Source organism: Capricornis sumatraensis, chromosome 1 (assembly GCF_032405125.1).
Source record: "Capricornis sumatraensis isolate serow.1 chromosome 1, serow.2, whole genome shotgun sequence".
Taxonomy (NCBI): Eukaryota; Metazoa; Chordata; class Mammalia; order Artiodactyla; family Bovidae; genus Capricornis; species Capricornis sumatraensis.
In genome coordinates, this window is record NC_091069.1 from 60,487,151 (window position 1) to 60,508,854 (window position 21,704).

At 41.7% G+C, this 21,704-nt stretch overlaps 1 pseudogene; it reads right to left on the reverse strand.

Annotated features, from left to right (window-relative positions):
• LOC138075149 (tubulin alpha-1B chain pseudogene) overlaps positions 1 to 18,560 on the reverse strand; it is a 33,337-nt pseudogene extending 14,777 nt beyond the window's left edge.
• Between the last annotated feature and the right edge of the window lie 3,144 nt (positions 18,561 to 21,704).

Genomic DNA, 21,704 nt, shown 5'->3' on the forward strand with positions numbered 1-21,704 from the left:
TGCAAATGGTGACTGCAGCCATGAAATTAAAAGACACTTGCTCCTTGGAAGAAAAGCTATGACCAACCTAGACAGCATATTAAAAAGCAGAGACATTACTTTGCCAACAAAGTCTAGTCAAAGCTATGGTTTTTCTAATAGTCATGTATGGATGTGAGAGTTGGACTATAGAGAAAGCTGAGTACCAAAGAATCGATGCTTTTGAACTGTGGTGTTGAAGAAGACTCTTGAGAGTCCCTTGGACTGCAAGGAGATCAAACCTGTCCATCCTAAAGGAAATCAGTCCTGAACGTTCATTGGTAGGACTGACGCTGAAGCTGAAACTCCAATACTTTGGCCACCTGATGAGAAGAACAGACTCGTTGGAAAAGACCCTGATCCTGGGAAAGATTGAAGGCAGGAGGAGAAGAGGTCAACAGAGGATGAGATGGTTGCATGACATCACCATGAGTTTGAGCAGGCTCCAGGAGTTGGTGATGGAGAGGGAAGCCTGATGTGCTTCAGTCCATTGGGTCTCAAAGAGTCAGACACGACTGAGCGACTGAACTGAAAATTGGCTGCTTGCCAGTTCTGCTGGGAAATCATCTGACAAAACTGTTTCAGCTAATCAGGGTAACAACAGGTATGGCAATGAAAACTCACAGAACACTCTCCCTGAACATCTTTTCTCGTGGATTCGTACACTGTGTCCTAGGTTTGTCTTTACAAAACTCTGAAACAGTCAGGAAACATACTTTTGTGAACCTGGGAATTGGGCCATTATGCTAAAATTCTATATTTTCCACCTATGGAAGCTGGGTAATTGCAGCCTAAAGATGCCAGAAAACCACACTGGTTCACTTTGCTTTTCATTACAACAGCAGCTTTGGTCAGGATTTTGAGTTTTCTGAAAGAAACAAGCTGCTTGACACTTCTTCCTTACAAGTCATTTTCACCTAATCAGTGTAACAGCAGGTATGGCAGTCAACACTCACAGAACACTCTCCCCTCTTTTCTGATGGAATGTCACACTGTCCTAGTAATGTCTTCACACAGTTCTGAAAGTGAAAGTGAAGTCGCACAGTCGTGTTCGACTCTATTGTGACCCCATGGACTATAGCCTAATAGGCTCCTCAGTCCATGGAATTTTCCAGGCAATAGTACTGGAGTGGGTTGCCATTTCCTTCTCCAGGGGATCTTCCCAACCCAGGGATTGAACTCGGGTCTCCCGTATTGCAAGCAGACGCTTTACCGTCTGAGCCACCAGGGAAACTGCTGGGAAACATGTTTTTGTGAACTTGGGAATTGGGGCCTGATGGCAAAAGGAGTATTTTTCCCCTGTGAAACCTGTATAATCACAGCCACAAGCCTGCCAGGAAAGCACACTCGTTCATGTTTCTCTTCATTATAAAAACAGGTTTGGTCAAGTTTTTGATGTTTCTGTAAGCAATGGGCTGCTTACCTCTTCTTGCTGGGAAGTCATTTAACAGTAGTTTCATCTAATCAGAGTAAAAACCGGTATGGCAGCCAACACTCACAGAACACTCTACAATGACATCTTTTTTCATGGAATGGTACAATGTGTCCTAGCAGTGTCTTTACATAACTCTGAAACAGCCAGGAAACATGTGTCTGTGAACCTGAGAACTGGGGCCTTGTTTAGTACAGTTCAGTTCAGTTGTGTCCGAATCTTTGTCACCCCATGGACTACAGCACGCCAGGCCTCGCTTTTCATTGCCAATTCCTGGAATTTACTCAAACTCATGTCCATTGAGTCGGTGATGCCATCCAACTATCTCATCCTCTGTTGTCCCCTTCTCCTCCTGCCTTCAATCTTTGCCAGCATCCAGGTCTTTTCAAATGAGTCAGTTCTTCGCATCAGGTGGCCAAACTATTGGAGCTTCAGCATCAGTCCTTCGAATGAATATTCAGGACTGATTTCTTTTGGGATTGACTGATTTGATCTCCTTGCTCTCTGAGGGACTCTCAAGAGTCTTCTCCAACACCACAGTTCAAAAGCATCAATTCTTCGGTGCTCAGCTTCCTTTATAGTCCAACTCTCACATCCATACATGACTACTGGAAAAACCATAGCTTTGACTAGGCAGACCTTTGTTGGCAAAGTAATGTCCCTGCTTTTTAATATGCTGTCTAGGTTGGTAACTTTTCTTCCAAGGATCAAGTGTCTTTTAATTTCATGGCCACAGTCACCATCTGCAGTGATTTTGGAGCCTGAAAAATAGTCTGTCACTGCTTCCATTGTTCCCCCATCTATTTGCCGTGAAGTGATGGGACTGGATGCCATGATCTTAGTTTTCTGAATGTTAAGTTTTAAACCAGATTTTTCACTCTCCTCTTTCACTTTCATCAAGAGGCTCTTTAATTCTTTACTTTCTGCCACAAGCGTGGTGTCATTTGGATATCTGAGGTTATTGATATTTCTCCTGGAAATCTTGATTCCAGCTTGTGGTTCATCCAGCCCGGCATTTCACATGATGTACTCTGCTAGAAGTTAAATAAGCAGGGTGACAATATACAGCCTTGGCATACTTCTTTCCCAATTTGGAACCAGTGTGTTGTTCCATGCCTGGTTCTAACTGTTCCTTCTTGACTTGCATACAGATTTCTCAGGAGGCAGATTATTCCCATCTCTTTCAGAATTTTCCACAGTTTCTTGTGATCCACACAGACAAAGGCTTTGGTGTAGTCAATAAAGCAGATGTTTTTCTGGAATTCTCTTGCTTTTTCAATAATCCAGTTGCTGTTGGCAACTTGATCTTGGTTCCTCTGCCTTTTCTAAATCCAGATTGAACATCTGGAAGTTCACAGTTCATGTGCTGTTGAAGCCTTGCTTGGAGAATTTTGAGCACTACTTTGCTAGTGTGTGAGATGAGTACACTTGTGTGGTAGTTTGAACATTGTTTGGCATTGCCCTTTCTTTGGGATTGGAATGAAAACTGACTTTTTCAGTCCTGTGGCCACTGCTGAGTTTTCCAAATTTGCTGGCATATTGAGTGTAGGACTTTCACAGCATTATCTTTTAGGATTTGAAATAGCTCAACTGGAATTCCATCACCACCACTAGCTTTGTTCATAGTGATGCTTCCTAAGGCCCACTTGACTTTGCATTCCAGGCTGTATAGCTCTAGGTGAGTGACCACACCATCATAGTTATCTGGGTCATGAAGATATTTTTTGTATAGTTCCTGGGTGTATTCTTGATACCTTTTCCTAATACCTTCTGCTTTTGTTAGGTCCATACCATTTCTATCCTTTATTGTGCCTATTTGTGCAAGAAATGTCCCCTTGGTATCTCTAATTTTCTTGAAGAGATTCCTAGTCTTTCTCATTCTATTATATTCCTCTATTTCTTTGCATTGATCACTGAGGAAGGCTTTCTTATCTCTCCTTGCTATTCTTTGGAACTCTGCATTCAGATGTGTATATCTTTCCTTTTCTCCTTTGCCTTCAGTTTGTGTTCTTTTCTCAGCTATTTGTAAGTCCTCCTCAGACATTTTGCCTTTTTGCATTTCTTTCTCTTGGGATGGTCTTGACCTCTGCCTCCTGTACAAAGTCACAAACCTCTGTCCATAGTTCTTCAAGCACTCTGTCTATCAGATCTAATGCCTTGAATCTATTTGTCATTTCCACTATATAATCATAAGAGATTTGATTTAGGTCATACTTGAATGGTCTAGTGGTTTTGCCTAGTTTCTTCAATTTAAGTCTGAATTTGGCAATAAGGATTTTATGATCTGAGCCACAGTCAGCTCCCAGTCTTGTTTTTGCTGACTATATAGAATTTCTCCATTCGGTTGCAAAGAATATAATTAATTTGATTTCAGTGTTGGCCATCTGGTGATGCCCATGTGTAGAGTCGTCTTTTGGGCTGTTGGAAGAGGTTGTTTGCTATGATCAGTGCTTTCCCTTGGCAAAAGTGTTGCCCTTTGCCGTGCTTCATTTTGTACTCCAAGGCCAAATTTGCCTGTTACTTTAGGTATCTCTTGACTTCCTTCTTTTGCATTCCAGTCCCCTATGATGAAAAGGCCATCTTTTGGGGGTGTTAGTTCTGGAAGGCGTTGTAGGTTTTCATAGAACCGTTCAACTTCAGCTTCTTTGGCATTAGTGGTTGGGGCAAAGACTTGGATAACTGTGATATTGAATGGTTTGCCTTGGAAAGGAACAGAGATCATTCTGTTGTTTCTGAGATTGTGCCCAAATACTGCATTTTGGACTCTTTTGTTGACTACAATGGCTACTCCATTTCTTCTAAGGGATTCTTGCCCACAGTAGTATATACAATGGTCTCCTGAGTTAACTTTGCCCTTTCCAGTCCATTTTAGTTCACTGAATCCTAAAATGTCGGTGTTCACTCTTGCCATCTCCTGTTTGACCACTTCTAATTTACCTTGATTCATGGACCTAACACTCCAGGTTCCTATGGAATATTGCTCTTTACAGCATTGGACTTTATTTTCATCACTAGTCACATACACAACTGAGTGTTGTTTTCACTTTGGCTCCTTCTCATTCTTTCTGGAGTAATTTCTCCACTCTTCTCAGGTAGCTTGTTGGACACCTACCATCCTGGGGAGTTCATCTTTCAGTGTCCTATTTTTTGCTTTTTCATACTGTTCATGGGGTTCTCAAGGCAAGAATACTGAAGTGGTTTGCCATTCCCTTCTCAAGGGGACCACCTTTTGTCAGAACTCTCCACCATCTCACATAGTTTGCTCAAACCAGCTAACCATCTCATCTCTGCCATCCCTTCTCCTTTTGCCTTAGAATGCCAGTAACAGCTGCCAGTGGCGGAATCCTTATTATTGGGTTGGCAATGTTTTTTTCCCCATAAGATGTTATGTTAAAATAAAAAAGAACTTTTTGGCCAACCCATTAGCTTAACTAATGTCAAGCTTAGTTCTTAGTGTTGTATCTGTACTATTTATTTAACCCTCTGGGACATTCTATGGGGTAGGTTGTTACTATTATTAGCACTATTTTTTTTGGAAGGAAAACCAAAGCTCTGAGAAGTTAAGCAAGTGAAAGGAGCACAGATGTTATAACAACATCAAGCAATATTTTTACTGCTCTCAACATTTTTCCAAGTCATTTCATACTGGACTTCAGTCTGCCTACTCAAAAAGACTCATGCTAATTTTCTGTTAGTCTCTACTTACCTTATTTGTATTTTAAAAACAATCTATGTAGAGATTTTCTTGTACTATCAGATTGGTTCCGTTGATGCTTCTGTCTTTCTCTTAATTGACCTTCCTGATGATAATTTTCGGTGTAGTTTTGATGTGTCTGTGAAGCTGTATCTATTTCGAGTATGAAATCTCAGGGCATATTTATCAATCACATGTGTACGCCCATGCAAAGCTCTGAGAATTACATCCACTTCTTGCCCCAGTGTGTGCTCCTTAGTGAGGTCTACCTCTTCCTGTGATGTGGGGTCTGTCACAGTCTCTATTCTCCAGAAGCAACACTTTAAGATTTCCTTTAGGCATGTTCTTCTTCCTGCTCAAATTCTGATTTGGATTTTATGTGATCAAGTTGGTGAGGCTCCTGAAAAAGCATTTGTGCTTAAAGGTGGAGAACAAAAAAGCACAATCACATGGATTCTTTGTAAGGAAAATGCACTACAAAATTCTAAATAATTGTCCTTGTCTTGGTGTTGGATGAAAGCACCATGTAAGAGCATTGAAACTGAACCAATTAGCACTTTCAGATGATGACAACCTGACATGTATTCTAACAAAACAAAACAGTCTGAACCAGTCTCTTGCTGGTACACTGAGGTCAGATTCCCCACTTCTGTGAGAGCCTCTTTTCTTGATGAGTCTCTTTTTCCATTAACCTTTAATGAGTCTCCTTGAAATAATTGTGATACAGGTATTTAGAAAAACAAACAACAGCAACAAAAACTTTATTTCTTATTGGGCTTCCCTGGTAGCTCAGCTGGTAAAGAATCTGTCTGCAATCTGATTCAATTCCTGGGTTGGGAAGATCCCCTGGAAAAGGGAATGGCTATCCACTCCAGTAGAACTGCCTGGAGAATTCCACTGGACTGTATAGTCCATCGGGTCACAAAGAGTCAGACACAACTGAGCGACTTTCACTTTATTGTGTAAAGGCAGTAGAATGTTTATAATATTTTTACCTTTTCATAAGGTTGAGAAAAAGAAAGACCTTATCAGTAGAGAAAGAAAGGCTTTGTTTCTTTTGCAAGTTGTATATGAATGTTCCTATAATAGTCCCAGTACTTATGTTAGCATCTAGAATCATGATGCTAATTCAGTGATGACTCTAATTAGTGGAGTACATACCTCACATGCTGAGGAGAGCATCATGAAAAAACAATCATAAGGAAGAGAGGAGGGAAATAAGAGGAAGAAGCAAGAAGTCATGGAGATCCATCTTTCTCCAGGATCCCACCTGTCAAGCCAAAGGACCCCTCCTCTACTCTCCTCCAGTTGCAGGCCTTCAAGATTATCTACTGCTTTGTGCATCTTTAAATGCTTGCTTCCTGACACACATACATCTTTATCTTCATCCTGTGGCACACAGGACCCTGCTCATGGAACACTTTCCAAGAGGTATACTTTCTTTGTTTTAATCTATTTTTAAATTTTTTATTTATTTAGTTTTGGGTGTGCTGGGTCTTTGCTGCTGTGGAGGCTTTCTCTAGCTGCGGCAAGCAAGGGCTACTCTCTAGTCGTGGTGCCCTGGCTTCTCATCGCAGTGGCTTTTCCTATTGTGGCGCATGGGCATGGGAGTGTGGGCTTCAGTAGCTGTAGCAGGTGGGTTCAGTAGTCACAGCACATGGACTTAGTTGCTCTGCATACCACATGTGAAATCTTCCCAGACCAGGGATTGAACTCTTGTCTCCTTCATTGGGAGGCAGACTCTTATCCACTGCGCCACCTGGGGAGTCCTGAGGCATACTTTCTGGGATTCAAACACATACACTGTGCCTTGTCTCAAGAGACTTTTGCTGTTGGGCAAGCAAGGCTGTGGTTTCCTTGACATATTTCAGCAATTCAGTGACATGATCTCCGCACAGCTGGTCCTACTCGGTCATCATCTGTTGAATTGCTGTGACACATGAGTAAGACATGTAAAATTTGACCTAAACACTAGAGCATGTGGGTCTGGAAGGATGGTGCCTGAACTAAATGAAAACCTCTGCAACTTTCCCCCCCATTTCCTTACCACATCTCACATTATCTAATGTGAATCTTTCAGGTACTTCTTATGTCAAGCAGTCTCTGTGAGGAATAGTCAGATAAAGATAAACATCTCTTCCTTTGGACATTTTTCAAAGCAGATCCAATTGGAATGGTCATTTTGTAGAGTCCAAACTCTAAATATCAAGGACTTCAATGCTCCACTCACTTCCCACTGTGCTGAGATGTAGGGAAGGTTGGCAGTGGGGTTTCTTTTTTCCTTCTTTATTTATATTTAATTGAAGGATAATTGCTTTATAGAATTTCATTGCTTTCTGTCAGACTTATGAATGTCAATGTCAATCAGCCATAGGTGTACATATGTCCCCTCCCTCTCAAACCTCCTTCCCATCTCCCTCCCCATTCCATCCCTCTAGGTTGATACAGAACTCCTGTTTCAGTTCCCTGAGACATACAGCAAATTCCCATTGGCTATCTATTTTACTTATGATAATATAAGTTTCCATGTTACTCTCTCCATTCATTTAACCCTCTCCTCTCCTTTCCCCATGTACATAAGTCTGTTCTCCATGTCTGTTTCTCCATTGGTGGTTGGTTGGTGTTGATTTAGTCACTAAGCCATGTCCGACTCTTGAGACCCCATGGACTGTAGCCTGCCAGGCTCCTCTGTCCATGGGATTCTCCAGGCAAGAATACTGGAGTGGGTTGCCATTTCCTTCTCCAGAGGATCTTCCTGCCCCAGGGATTATACCCAGGTCTCTTGCACTGCAGGCAGATTCTTTACCAACTTAGCTACATTATTGCCTTGCAGATAAATTCATCAATATCATCTTTCTAGATTCCATATATATATGCTGCTGCTGCTAAATCCCTTCAATCATGTCCGACTCTTTGTGACCCCATAGACGGAAGCCCACCAGGCTCCCCTGTCCCTGAGATTCTCCAGGCAAGAACACTGGAGTGGGTTGCCATTTCCTTCTCCAATGTATGAAAGTGAAAAGTGAAAGGGAAGTTGCTCAGTCGTGTCCAACTCTTAGCGACCCCATGGACTGCAGCCTATCAGGCTCCGCCATCCATGGGATTTTCCAGGCAAGAGTACTGGAGTGGGGTGCCATTGCCTTCTCCGATATATATGCTAGTATATAGTGTTTATCCTTCTATTTATAACTTACTTCATTCTGTATAATAGGCTCTAGGTTCATCTATCTCATCAGAACTGATTCAAATGCATTCCTTTTTATGGCTGAGTAATATTCCATTGTGCATGTACCACAACTTCTTTATCCATTCATCTGTCGATGGACATCTAGGTGGCTTCCATGTTCTAGCTATTGTAAATGGTGCTGCAATGAACACTGGGGTACATCTGTCTTTTAAAATTTTTGTTTCCTCAGGGTGTATGCCTAGGAGTGGGATTGCTGAGTCATATGGTGGTTTTATTCCTAGTTTTTTAAGGATTTTCCATACCATCTTCCATAGTGGCTGTATCAGTTTACATTCCCACCAACAGTGCTAGAGGGTTCCCTTTTCTCCACACCCTCTCCAAACATATATTGTTTGTAGACATTTTGATGATGGCCATTCTGACCAGTGTGAGGTGATATCTCATTGTAGTTTTGGTTTACATTTCTCTAATAATGAGTGATGTTGAGCATCTCTTCATGTGTTTGTTAACCATATGTATGTCTTCTTTGGAGAAATGTCTGTTTAGATCATCTGCCCACTTTTTGATTGGGTTGTTTGCTTTTCTGCAATTGAGTTGTATGAGCTGCTTATACATTTTGGAAATTAATCCTTTGTCAGTTGTTTCATTTGCTCTTATTTTCTCCCATTCTGAGTGTTGTCTTTTCACCTTGTTTATAGTTTCCTTTGCTGTACAAAAGCTTTTAACTAAGCCCCACTGTTTACTTGTGTTTTTATTTGCATTACTCTAGGAGGTGTGTCATAGAGGATCTTGCTTTGATTTATGTCATCAAGTGTTCTGCTTATGTTCTCCTCTAAAAGTTTTATAGTTTCTGGTCTTAAATTTAGGTCTTTAATCCATTTTTTAGTTTACCTCAAAAAGTGTTCTAACTTCATCCTTTTACACCTAGCTGTCCAGTTTTCCCAGCACCACTTACTGAAGAGTCTGTCTTTGCACCATTGTATATTCTTGCCTCCTTTGTCAAAAACAAGGTACCTTTAGAAGCATGGATATATTTCTGGGCTTTCTATCTTGTTCCATTGGTCTATATTTCTTTTTTTTGTGCCAGTATCATACTGTCTTGATGACTGTAGCTTTGCAGTATAATCTGAAGTCAGGAAGGTTGATTCCTCCAGCTCCATTTTTCTTTCTTAAGACTGCTTTGGCTATTCAGGGTCTTTTATGTTTACATATGAATTGTGAAATTTTGTCTTCTAGTTCTGTGAAAAATCCCATTGGCAAGTTGATAGGGATTGCATTGAATCTGTAGATTGCATTTGGTAGTATAGTCATTTTCACAATATTGATTCTTCCTACCCAGGAACATAGAATATCTCTTCATCTTTTTATATCATCTTTGATTTCTTTCATCAGTGTCTTATAATTTTCTATATACAGTTCTTTTGTCTCCTTAGGTAGGTTTATTTCTAGATATTTTATTCTTTTTGTTGCAATGGTAAATGGGATTGATTCCTTAATTTCTCTCTCTGAGTTTTCATTGTTAGTGTATAGGAATTTTGATTTTGTATCCTACAATTTTGCTAAATTCACTGATTAGCTCTAGTAATTTTCTGATAGTATCTATGTATAGTGTCATGTTATCTGCCAACAGTGAGAGCTTTACTCCTTCTTTTCTGATCTGGATTCCTTTTATTTCTTTTTCTTCTCTGATTGCTTCTCTGATTTATTCTCTGATAAGACTTCCAGAGCTATGTTGAATAACAATGACTGGAATGGACATCCTTGTCTTGTTCCTGATTTTAGGGAATGCTTTCAGTTTTTCACCACTGAGAATATAATGTTTTCTGGGGGCTTATCATCTATGGCCTTTACTATGTTGAGGTAGGTTCCTTCTATGCCCATTTTTTGAAGAGTTTTAATCATAAATGTGTGCTGAATTTTGTCAAATTTTCTACATCTATTGAGATTATCATTTGGTTTTTATCTTTTAATTTGTTGACATGGTATATCACATTGATTGATTTGCATATATTGAAGAATCTTTGCATCCCTGGAATAAACTTGACCTGATCATGGGATATGGGCTTTTTAATATGTTGTTGAATTGTGTTTCCTAGAATTTTGTTGAGGATATTTGTATCTATGTTCATCAGTGATATTGGCCTATAGTGTTCTTTTTTATGTGTGCTATCTTTGTCTGGTTTTGCTATCAGGGTGATGGTAGCCTCATAGAATGAGTTTGGAAGTGTTTCTTCCTCTGCAATTTTTTGAGAGAGTTTTAGAAGGATAGGTATTAGCTCTTCTGGAATGTGGAGTCAAATGGGCCTTAGAAAGCATCACTACAAACAAAGCTAGTGGAGTGATGGAATTCCAGTTGAGCTATTTCAAATCCTAAAAGAGGGTGCTGTGAAAGTGCTGCACTCAATATGCCTGCGAATTTGGAAAACTCAACAGTGGCCACAGGACTGGAAAAGGTCAGTTTTCATTCCAATCCCAAAGAAAGCAAATGCCAAAAAATGCTCAAACTACCACACAATTGCACTCATCTCACACACTATTAAAGTAATTCTCAAAATTCTCCAAGCCAGGCTTCAGCAATATGTGAACTGTGAATTTCCAGATGTTCAAGCTAGTTTTAAGAAAGGCACAGTAACCAGAGATCAAATTGCCAACATCTGCTGGATCATGGAAAAAGCAAGAGTTCCAGAAAAGCATCTATTTCTATTTTATTGACTATGCCAAATCCTTTGACTGTGTGGATCACTATAAACTGTGGAAAATTCTGAAAGAAATGGGAAAACCAGCCCACCTGACCTGTCTCTTGAGAAACCTATATTCAGGTCAGGAAGCAACAGTTAGAACTGGACATGGAACAACAGATGGGTTCCAAATAGGAAAAGGAGTATGTCAAGGCTGTATATTGTCACCCTGCTTATTTAGCTTATATGCACAGTACATCATAAGAAATGCTGGGCTGGAAGAAGCACAAGCTGGAATCAATATTGCCAAGAGAAATATCAATAACCTCAGATGTGCAGATGACACCACCCTTATGGCAGAAAGTGAAGAGGAACTAAAAAGCCTCTTGATAAAAGTGAAAGTGGAAGTGGAAAAGTTGGCTTAAAGCTCAACTTTCAGAAAACGAAGATCATGGCATCTGGTCCCATCACTTCATGGGAAATAGATGGGGAAACAGTGGAAACAGTGTCAGACTTTATTTTTTGGGGCTCCAAAATCACTGCAGATGGTGATTGCAGCTATGAAATTAAAAGATGCTTACTCCTTGGAAGGAAAGTTATGACCAACCTAGACAGCATATTGAAAAGCAGAGACATTACTTTGCCAACAGAGGTCCATCTGGTCAAGGCTATGGTTTTTCCAGTAGTCACGTATGGATGTGAGAGTTGGACTGTGAAGAAAGCTGAGCACCAAAGAATTGATGCTTTTGAACTGTGGTGTTGGAGAAGACTCTTGAGAGTCCCATGGACTGCAAGGAGATCCAACCAGTCCATCCTAAAGGAGATCAGTCCTGGGTGTTCATTGGAAGGACTGATGTTGAAGCTGAAACTCCAGTACTTTGGCCACCTCATGCGAAGAGTTGACTCACTGGAAAAGATCCTGATCCTGGGAAGGATTGGGGACAAGAGGAGAAGGGGACGACAGAGGATGAGATGGCTGGATGGCATCATCAACTCGATGGACATGAGTTTGGGTAAACTCCAGGAGTTGGTGATGGACAGGGAGGCCTGCGTGCAGCGATTCTTGGGGTCGCAAAGAGTCAGACACGACTGAGTGACTGAGCCGAACTGAACTGAAAGGTTTGATAGAATTCACCTGTGAAGCCATCTGGTCCTGGGCTTTTGTTTTCTGCCATTTTTTTTTTTTTAAATCACAGTTTGGTTTCAGTGTATGTAACTGGGTTGCTCATAATTTCTATTTCTTCCTGGTTCACTCTTGGAATATTGAACTTTTCTACGAATCTCTCCATTTCTTCCAGGTTATCCATTTTATTCCATACAGTTGTTCATAATAGACTCTTATAATTTTTTGTATTTCTGCATTGTCTGCTGTAACCTCTCCTTTTTCATTTCTAATGTTGTTGATTTGAATCTTCTTTTTTTCTTGAGGAGTCTGGCTAAAGGTTTGTCAGTTTTGTTTATCTACTCAAAGAACCAGCTTTTAGGTTTATTAATTTTTACTATTCTTTCTTTCATCTCTTTTTTATTTATTTCTGCTATGATCTTTATGATTTCTTTCCTTCTGATAATTTTGGGTTTTTTTTTGTGTGTGTGTTGTTATTCTTCTTCTTTTCCCAGCTGTTTTAGTGTAAAGCTACGTGTGTCTATGTTTTTCTTGTTTCTTGAGGTATGATTGTATTGCTATAAACTTTGGAGCGGCCAGTGGCTGAGAGGAGATACCCTACGTCCAAGGCCAGGAGCATGGCTGCAGGGTGCTGGAGCAGCAAGCAGCCGAGAGGAGATAACCTATGTCCAAGGTCAGTAGCAGCAGCTGCATGGTGCTGGAGCAGCGAGCAGCTGAGAAGAGATACCCTAGGTCCAAGGTCAGTAGTGGCGGCCTTGAGGAGATACCCCACATCCAAGGTAAGGAGCAGTGGCTGTACTTTGCTGGAGCAGCTGTGAAGAGATAACCTACGTCCAAGGTAAGAGAAACCCCAGTAAGATGGTAGGCGCTGAGAGAGGGCATCAGAGGGCAGACAGATTGAAACCACAATCACAGAAAACTAACCAATCTAATCACTTGGGTCACAGCCTTGTCTAACTCAATGAAACTAAGCCATGCTGTGTAGGGCCACCCAAGATGGACAGGTCTTGGTGGAGGGTTCTGACAAAATGTGGTCCACTGGAGAAAGGAATGGCAAACCACTTCAGTATTCTTGCCTTCAGAACCCCGTGGACAGTAAGAAAAGGCAAAAAGATAGGACACTGAAACATGAACTCCCCAGGTCCATAGGTGCCCAATATGCTACTGGAGATCAGTGGAGAAATAACTCCAGAAAGAATGAAGAGATGGAGCCAAAGCAAAAACAACACACACAGTTGTGGATGTGACTGGTGATGGAAGCAAGGTCCAATGCTGTAAAGAACAATATTGCATAGGAACCTGGAATGTTAGGTCCATGAATCAAGGAAAATTGGAAGTGGTCAAACAGGAGCTGGCAAGAGTGAATATCGACATTTTAGGAATCAGCGAACTAAAATGGACTGGAATGGGTGAATTTAACTCAGATGACCATTATATCTATTACTGTGGGCAAGAATCCCTAAGAAGAATTGGAGTAACCATCATAGTCAACAAAAGAGTTCAAAATGCAGTACTTGGATGCAATCTCAAAAATGACAGAATGATCTCTGTTTGTTTCCAAGGCAAACCATTCAATATCACGGTAATCCAAGTCTATACCCCAAGCAGTAATGCTGAGAAGCTGAAGTTGAATGGTTCTATGAAGACCTACAAGACCTTTTAGAACTAACACCCAAAAGAGATGTCCTTTTCATTATAGGTGACTGGAATACAAAAGTAGGAAGTCAAGAAACACCTGGAGTAACAGGCAAATTTGGCCTTGGAGTACAGAATGAAGCAGGGCAAAGGCTAACAGAGTTTTGACAAGAGAACACACTGGTCATAGCAAACACTCTCTTCTAAGAACACAAGAGAAGACTCTACACATGGACATTACCAGATGGCCAACACTGATATTTGATTATATTCTTTGCAGCCAAAGATGGAGAAGCCTATACAGTCAACAAAAACAAGACCAGGAGCTGACTGTGGCTCAGATCAAAATTCCTTATTGCCAAATTCAGACTTAAATTGAAGAAAATGGGGAAAACCACTAGACCATTCAGGTATGACCTAAATCAAATCCCTTATGATTATACAATGCAAATGAGAAATAGATTTAAGGGACTAGATCTGATAGACAGAGTGCCTGATGAACTATGGATGGAGGTTTCTGACATTGTACAGGAGGCAGGGATCAAGACCATCCCCAAGAAAAAGAAATGCAAAAAAGCACAATGGCTTTCTGAGGAGGCCTTACAAATAGCTGTGAAAAGAAGAGAAATGAAAAGCAAAGGAGGAAAGGAAAGATATACCCATTTGAATGCAGAGTTCCAAAGAATAGCAAGGAGAGAAAAGAAAACTTTCCTCAGTGATCAGTGCAAAGAAAGAGAGGAAAACAATAGAATGGAAAAGAATAGGAAACTCTTCAAGAAAATTAGAGATACCAAGGGAATTTGTGTATCATGCAAAGATGGGCTCAATAACGGACAGAAATGGTATGGACCTAACAGAAGGAGAAGAGATTAAGCAGAGGTGGCAAGAATACACAGAAGAACTGTACAAAAAAAGATCTACATGACCCAGATAATCACGATGCTGTGATCACTCATCTAGAGCAAGACATCCTGGAATATGAAGTCAAGTAGGCCTTAGGAAGTATCACTACGAACAAAGCTAGTGGAGGTGATGGGATTCCAGCTGAGCTATTTCAAATCCTAAAAGATGATGCTGTGGAAGTGCTGCACTCAATATGCCAGCAAATTTGGAAAACTCAGTAGTGGCCACAGGACTGGAAAAGGTCAGTTTTCATTCCAGTCCCTATGAAAGGCAATGCCAAAGAAAGTTCAGACTACCGCACAATTGCACTCATCTCACACGCTAGTAAAGTAATGCCAGGGTTCAACAATACATCAGCCATGAACTTTCAGATGTTCAAGCTGTTTTAGAAAAGGCAGAGGAACCAGAGATCAAATTGCCAACATCCAAAAAAACAAGAGAATTCCAGAAAAAAATCTATTTCTGCTTTATTGACTATGCCAAAGCCTTTCACTGTGTGGATCACAACAAACTGGAAAATTCTGAAAGAGATGGGAATTCCAGACCGCCTGACGTGCCTCTTATCTGTATGCCGGTTAGGAAGCAACAGTTAGAACCGGACATGAAACAACAGACTGGTTCCAAATTGGGAAAAGAGTACGCCAAGGCTGTATATTGTCACCCTGCTTATTTAACTTCTATGCAGAGTACATCATGTGAAACGCTGGCCTGGATGAAGCACAAGCTGGAATCAAGATTGCTGGGAGAAATATCAATAACCTCAGAATATGCAGAAGACACAACCGTTATGGCAGAAAGTGAAGAAGAACTAAAGAGTCTCTTGATGAAAGTGAAAGAGGAGAGTGAAAATTTGGCTTAAAGATCAACATTCAGGAAACTATGATCATGGCATCCAGCCCCATCAGTTCAGTTCAGTTCAGTTCAGTCGCTCAGTCGTGTCCGACTCTTTATAGTTTTAGTTTTAGTTTGAGAGCCTTCCTGGGTAGTAATCTTGGTCGTAGATTTTTCCCTTTCAGTAGTTTAAATATATCCTGCCATTCCCTTCTGGCCTGCAGAATTTCTGCTGAAAGATCAGCTGTTAATGATTTCCCTTGGATGTTACATGTTGCTTTTCCTTTGCTCCTTTTAATGTTCTTTCTTTGTGTTTAATCTTTGTTAGTTTGATTAGTATGTGTTTGGTGTGCTTCTCCTTGGGTTTATCCTGTATGGGACTCTTTGTGTCTCTTGGACTTGACTGACTATTTCCTCTCCCATGTTGGGGAAATCTTCAATTATAATCTCTTCAAAAATTTTCTCATACCCTTTATTTTTCTCTTCTTCTTCTGGGAACCCTATAATTCAAATGTTGGTGTGTTCAATATTGTCCCAGAGATCTCTGAGACTATCCTCAGTTCTTTTCATCCTTTTCACTTTATTCTGCTTTTCAGCAGTTATTCCCACCATTTCATCTTCCAGCTCACTGATCCATTCTTCTGCCTCAGATATTCTGCTATTGATTCCTTCTAGAGTATTTTTAATTTCAGTAATTTTGTTGTTTGTCTCTTTATTATTTAATTCTTCTAGGTCTTTGTTAATTGATTCTTGCATTTTCTGCATTTTATTTTCAAAGTTTTGAATCATCTTTACTATCATTATTCTGAATTCTTTTTCAGGTAGTTTTTCTATTTCCTCTTCATTTATTTGGACTTGTATGTTTCTAGTTTTTTCCTCATTTGTGCTGTATTTCTCTGTCTTTTCATTATCTTTTTAAAAACTTATTGTGTTTGAGGTCTCCTTTTTCCAGCCTTCAAGGTTGAATTCTTTCTTTCTTTTGGTTTCTGCCCTCATAAGTTTGGTCCAGTGGTTTGTGTAAGCTTCATGTAGGCTGTAACTTGTGCTTGGGTTCTGGTGGGAGGAGGTGAGTTTTTCTTTTCCTCTGATGGGCAGGGCTGAGTGAAATGGTAATCCTGTCTCCGGATGACTTGGTCTGTATTTCTGTCTTGTTTGTTGTTTGGATGAGGCGTCCTGCACAGGGTGCTACTGGTAGTGGGGTGATGCTGGATCTTATATACAAGTGTTGCCTTTGTGGGAGTTCTCACTTTTTGATACTCTCTAGGGTTAGGAGTTTTCTGGTAGTCTAGGGTCTTGGAGTCAGTGCTCCCACTCCAAGGCTCGGGGCTTGATCTCTGACCAGAAACAGAGATTCCACACGTGGTTTGTTATGGCATTAAATGGGATTAAGACAAATACCCAAAAATGAGAAACCAAAGATGACCCCACACAAATGGCAATTACAAAATCAGGTAAATAATAATTAAAATAATGGCATATACATGCATATGTATAGCCATAAGCAAAATCAAAACAGTCCAATGACGATAAAGTACGGTAGATTGACCCAGTGAACAAAGGAAACCAAAAATGACATTCACCAATTAAGAATAAAACTAACTAAAGCACAAACCGGAAAGCAAAACTAACAAAGGTATCAACTGGGGAATAAAGCAATGAAAACAAAACTAACAAATATGGTGAGAAAAAGAAAGAAAAGAAAGACTAGAAATGCAAAGTTAAATAAAGGTACATAAGATTTACATACATTAAAGATTAACTGCAAGGGGAAAATAACAGGAGGAAAAGCAAGCAAAAGAATAAATGTAGAAAAATAATGTTTAAATATTTAAAAATTAAAATTAAAAAAGAAAACTCTACAGAACTGGAAAAGGCTAACAGAGAGGCAGAAGTTTATAACAGAAATTAAAAGTCTGACTGAAAAAAAAACTCAAAAGCTTAAATAGATTTCATAGTGCTAATAAAATTGACAACTACACAGGTGGGGGGGGGGGCGAAGAAAAAGAAAAAAAATCCAAAAGAAACTACAGAACAAACAAGTCAAAATATAAGAATAATAAATGTTTTTCTCGAGTCTCTGCTGTCAGCATCCTTTCCTTCGCGGGGAGTCACAGTCCACCTCACCTGCCTAGGATGCCCTCCAACACTGATGGTCCTACTCCTTGTATAGCTGGTGGGAAGGTTTTGGGTCCTCTTCCTCAGCTACACTGCCCCTGAATTTCAATTGTGGTTTTAATCTCCACCTCTGCATGTGGGTCATCCACTGGGATTTGCTCCTGAGGCTGGCCCTAGAGGACCTGGGTCTGCTCCAGTGAGTGCCAGGTGTGGAAGTGGTGCAGCTTCTTGGGTCACAGGGCCCCTGGCAGTACCAGGTATTCAGTGGAGTTGGCACCTAGGGCAGCAGGAAATGAAATATAGTGCTCTAGAAGGGTATGGCAACCCGCTCCAGTATTCTTGCCTGGAGGATCCCCCTCTTACAGAGAAACCTGGCAGGCCACAGTCCACAGGGTCACAAAGAGTTGGAAATGATTGAAATGACTCCGTGTGCATAGATGCAAGGCTTTCTTTTGCCTGTGGCATCTCTGCCTCAGTGAGCATTGAGAGTGATGCCCCTTGGGTCTCGGGGACCCTGGCGGTACCAAGTGTACAGGGACATCGACTGCCACAGCCGCAGGAGTTACGGCTCTGTCAGAGTCTTTTTTCAAGCCTCTAGCAGCTGGCGATCAGAAGGCCTCTTTGGCTAGTCTTTGTCCATCAGCTCCACTCGTTCAGGCACTTAGAGGGCTCCCTTGCCCCGGGTCCTCCCCTGTTGTTTGGTGCCTCTGGCGTTTGAAGCAGCACCCTGGGTGGGGTCCTACTCTGTTGTTCTGGGCATCAGGCGCTTGAATGAGCCAGCGTTTCTATTGTTCAACTGCCGATGTGGGGAGGGAGAGAGCCTATGGTGATGGCTCCACCCCTTACGCCTGACTTAGCAGTATCGCCTTTCTTCCACGGCTGCCTGGCTTTCCTCCACTGGCATCTTCCACCACAATCTCCTCCCTGACGGCCCCTCGGTCCATCTCTTCACAGTCAACAGTGGGATTGCTCACGATCCTTACACTCCACCCCCCAGATGCTGCACCTTCTTGGGACCTGCGTTCCTGCCTGGCGTATGTAAGCTGTGGCAAGGACTGTCTGATTTTCATTCCATTTAGGCTGCCACAGATCAACTGCTTCACACTCAGGCGCAAATGTTTCTCCTCTGACTCAGACTATTGCCCCGATGCGGGGATTGGACCCCTGCTTCAGTTCCCCCACCCGCTGAGGGCGGGTCCAGTCCTACTAACACTCCTGTTTTCCCCCCTAGTTCCTTTGTCCCACCCAATTTTGCATGGTTCTACGTATTCTTTTCCTGTGGTCAGGTACTCCTGCCGGCTCTCAGCTGGTGATCTTCAAGCACTTGTGTCTGAAGGTGTGTTCCTGATGTGTCTGTGGAGAGAGATGCGCTCCACGTCCACCTGCTCCTCCACCATCTTGGCCTCCCTCTTCAGCAGGGCTTCTTTAGAGTCCATTTGCCCATCTAATGAGCCCCATGAAGCCACCAAACTATAAAAGCTGAAGTCCATTTTTCCACTTCCATTCAGATAATCCCAGCCACTCACATCACACAAGGACGTGGCAGGACTTCTTCAGGGCTGCCCCCAGGAGATAACAGACTGACCTCCCATAGGTGCGATGTGGAAGTCGGCCCTCCTCCTGCCACCCCGGTAGGTGGGGCCGGCCTCGTGCTGGGGCCCGGAGCCCTGCTGTGAAATCCTGCTGACTTTCATGGGTTTCCCTTACCAAGCTGGCTTCCAGCCTGCATCTGGCCTCAGGATGCAGCCGCTTTGGGTCTTCCTCACACCTGTAAACCCAGGATCAAGTCTTCTCCAGCTGCCCCTGTCATGTGCGCTCCCGAGGGCCTGGCCACTGTCAGATGTGACATACAGAAGCACATTGAGCTCCAGAGGATCTGGTTTCCAGGGGACATTTTTAGTTGAAATTAGCGCCTCCCCCATTTTCCATGTTTCTGTGTGCTGTGCTCAGTCACTCAGGCATGTCAGACTCTTTTGCGACCCCATGGACTGTAGCCTGCCAGGCTCCTCTGTCCATGGGAATCTCCCAGCAAGAATTCTTTCCTCCAGGGAAAGTGGGTTCTTAACCACTAGTGCCACCTGGGAAGCCCAAATCTTTGCTCTTCTATTATTTTTTTACTTCTTGGTTGCATCATGTGGCATGTAGGATCTTAGTTTCTTAACTAGGGATGGAACCCACACTCCCAGCATTGAGTGCATGGAGTTTAAACCACTGGACCACCAGAAAACTCCCAATAAGGTTGAAAGTGAAAGTGAAAGTCGCTCAGTTGTGTCTGACTCTTTGAAATCGCATGGACTATACAGTTCATGGAATTCCCCAGGCCAGAATACTGGAGTGGGTAGATTTCCCCTCCTCCAGGGGATCTTCCCAACCCAGGAACCGAACCCAGGTCTCCCGCATGGCAGGCGGATTCTTTACCAGCTGAGCCATGAGGGAAGCCCAAAGCCCAATAAGGTTGGCTCTTATTAATATTACATTCTCTGAAGAGAAATCCAATTTAACCGTTGCCTTTCATAGACTCTTGGTTTCCTTTCTTCATAACTAACAAAACAAAACAAAACTCTAGTCCAAATGGATGTTCAAAGTCTATTAACTGCAAAGAATTGGTTAGTTAAAATGTCACAAGAAAAATGAACATGTTCCACCCCACCATGTTACCTCCTGGAAGATGTCCAGCTCTCAAAGTATCCATCACCACTGTTCTTTAGCTTGTCTTTAAATAAAAATCTTTTCTCGACTGATTGTAAAGAACTTGATGTTAGAAAAATTAGCAAGTTTAATGCTCGTGCAGAGTCAGAGACAGTTGTCCCACAGGTATATTTTGGGCTTGTTTTAGCCAAGTCAGTTCCAGTGTTTGGTAAGATCAGATTTTCAGCTGTTCTTCCGTAACACAGACACACAGCACTATAGTGTTCATTTCATAGAAAATAAACCCTAAGTCTCAGTGTTCTCAAGGGCTCTCATCATAGACCAAAGAAATAAGAGACCAGAAAGGCATTATTATTATAAGATTCTTAGTTCTGATCTTGGGCTAAGCACAGAGATCTGGGTTTAAATGACTTCATCCAGGATGTGGGATAAAGAGGAATGCTGCTGCTGCTAAGTCACTTCAGTCGTGTCTGACTCTGTGTGACCCCATAAACGGCAGCCCACCAGGCTCCCCCATCCCTGGGATTCTCCAGGCAAGAACACTGGAGTGGGCTGCCATTTCCTTCTCCAATGCATGAAAGTGAAAGGTGAAAGTGAAGTCGCTCAGTCGTATCTGACTCTTTAGTGACCCCATGGACTGCAGCTTACCATGGAACTGTGGAATATTTGGGATGAAATGTAAGCATTTGGGGAATGTATATCAGTAGACGTGGCTTCCATCCTCTTGCTGCCTGTCTGGGCGTCCGTCCACACCACAGCGCCATTGAGCATGAATGAGGGGATACAGCCCAGCATTCCAGGGAAAGCAAGACAGCAAATTAACCTCCATGCTCCTAGCATAGAGCAGTGCTAAGAAGATACATACACGAATAATATAAATGCCAACAGTCGACACATGAATGCAGACATTTCATAGTCTCACACTTTGGTTATAATCACACTGTTGGAGTCCAGGGCTAAATTCTGAAACGTGTATGGTAGCATAGTCTGCATGGATACTTGGGTCTGCTAAGTAGTCATTTGTTGCTGGAACCAGAGAGAAGCTCTATTTTATGATCTCAGGCATGTTGAATGTTTATTCTACTAGGAGTTAAAAAAGAATTTGTTTCTTCATAGTTTAGTTTTTACTCTGAGTTTAGTAGGGAAAAAATAAAATGAAGAGGATAAATAACATGCAAAAGAAGAAACAATAGTGCAGATTATTAATAGTTCCTTATAAATGTTAAGAGTATCAGACATATATTTTTCAAAAATGCATTTGAGGGGGAATTCCCTGGTGGTCCAGTGATTAGGACTTGGTGCTTTCACTGCCAAGGGCCTGGGTTCAATCTTTGGTTTAGGAACTAAGAACCCATGAGCCATGTGGTGCAGCTGATAAATGCATTTGGGAAACTGAATAGTCGAGGTTCTATAAACTATCAGAATGATCAGCTAATAGG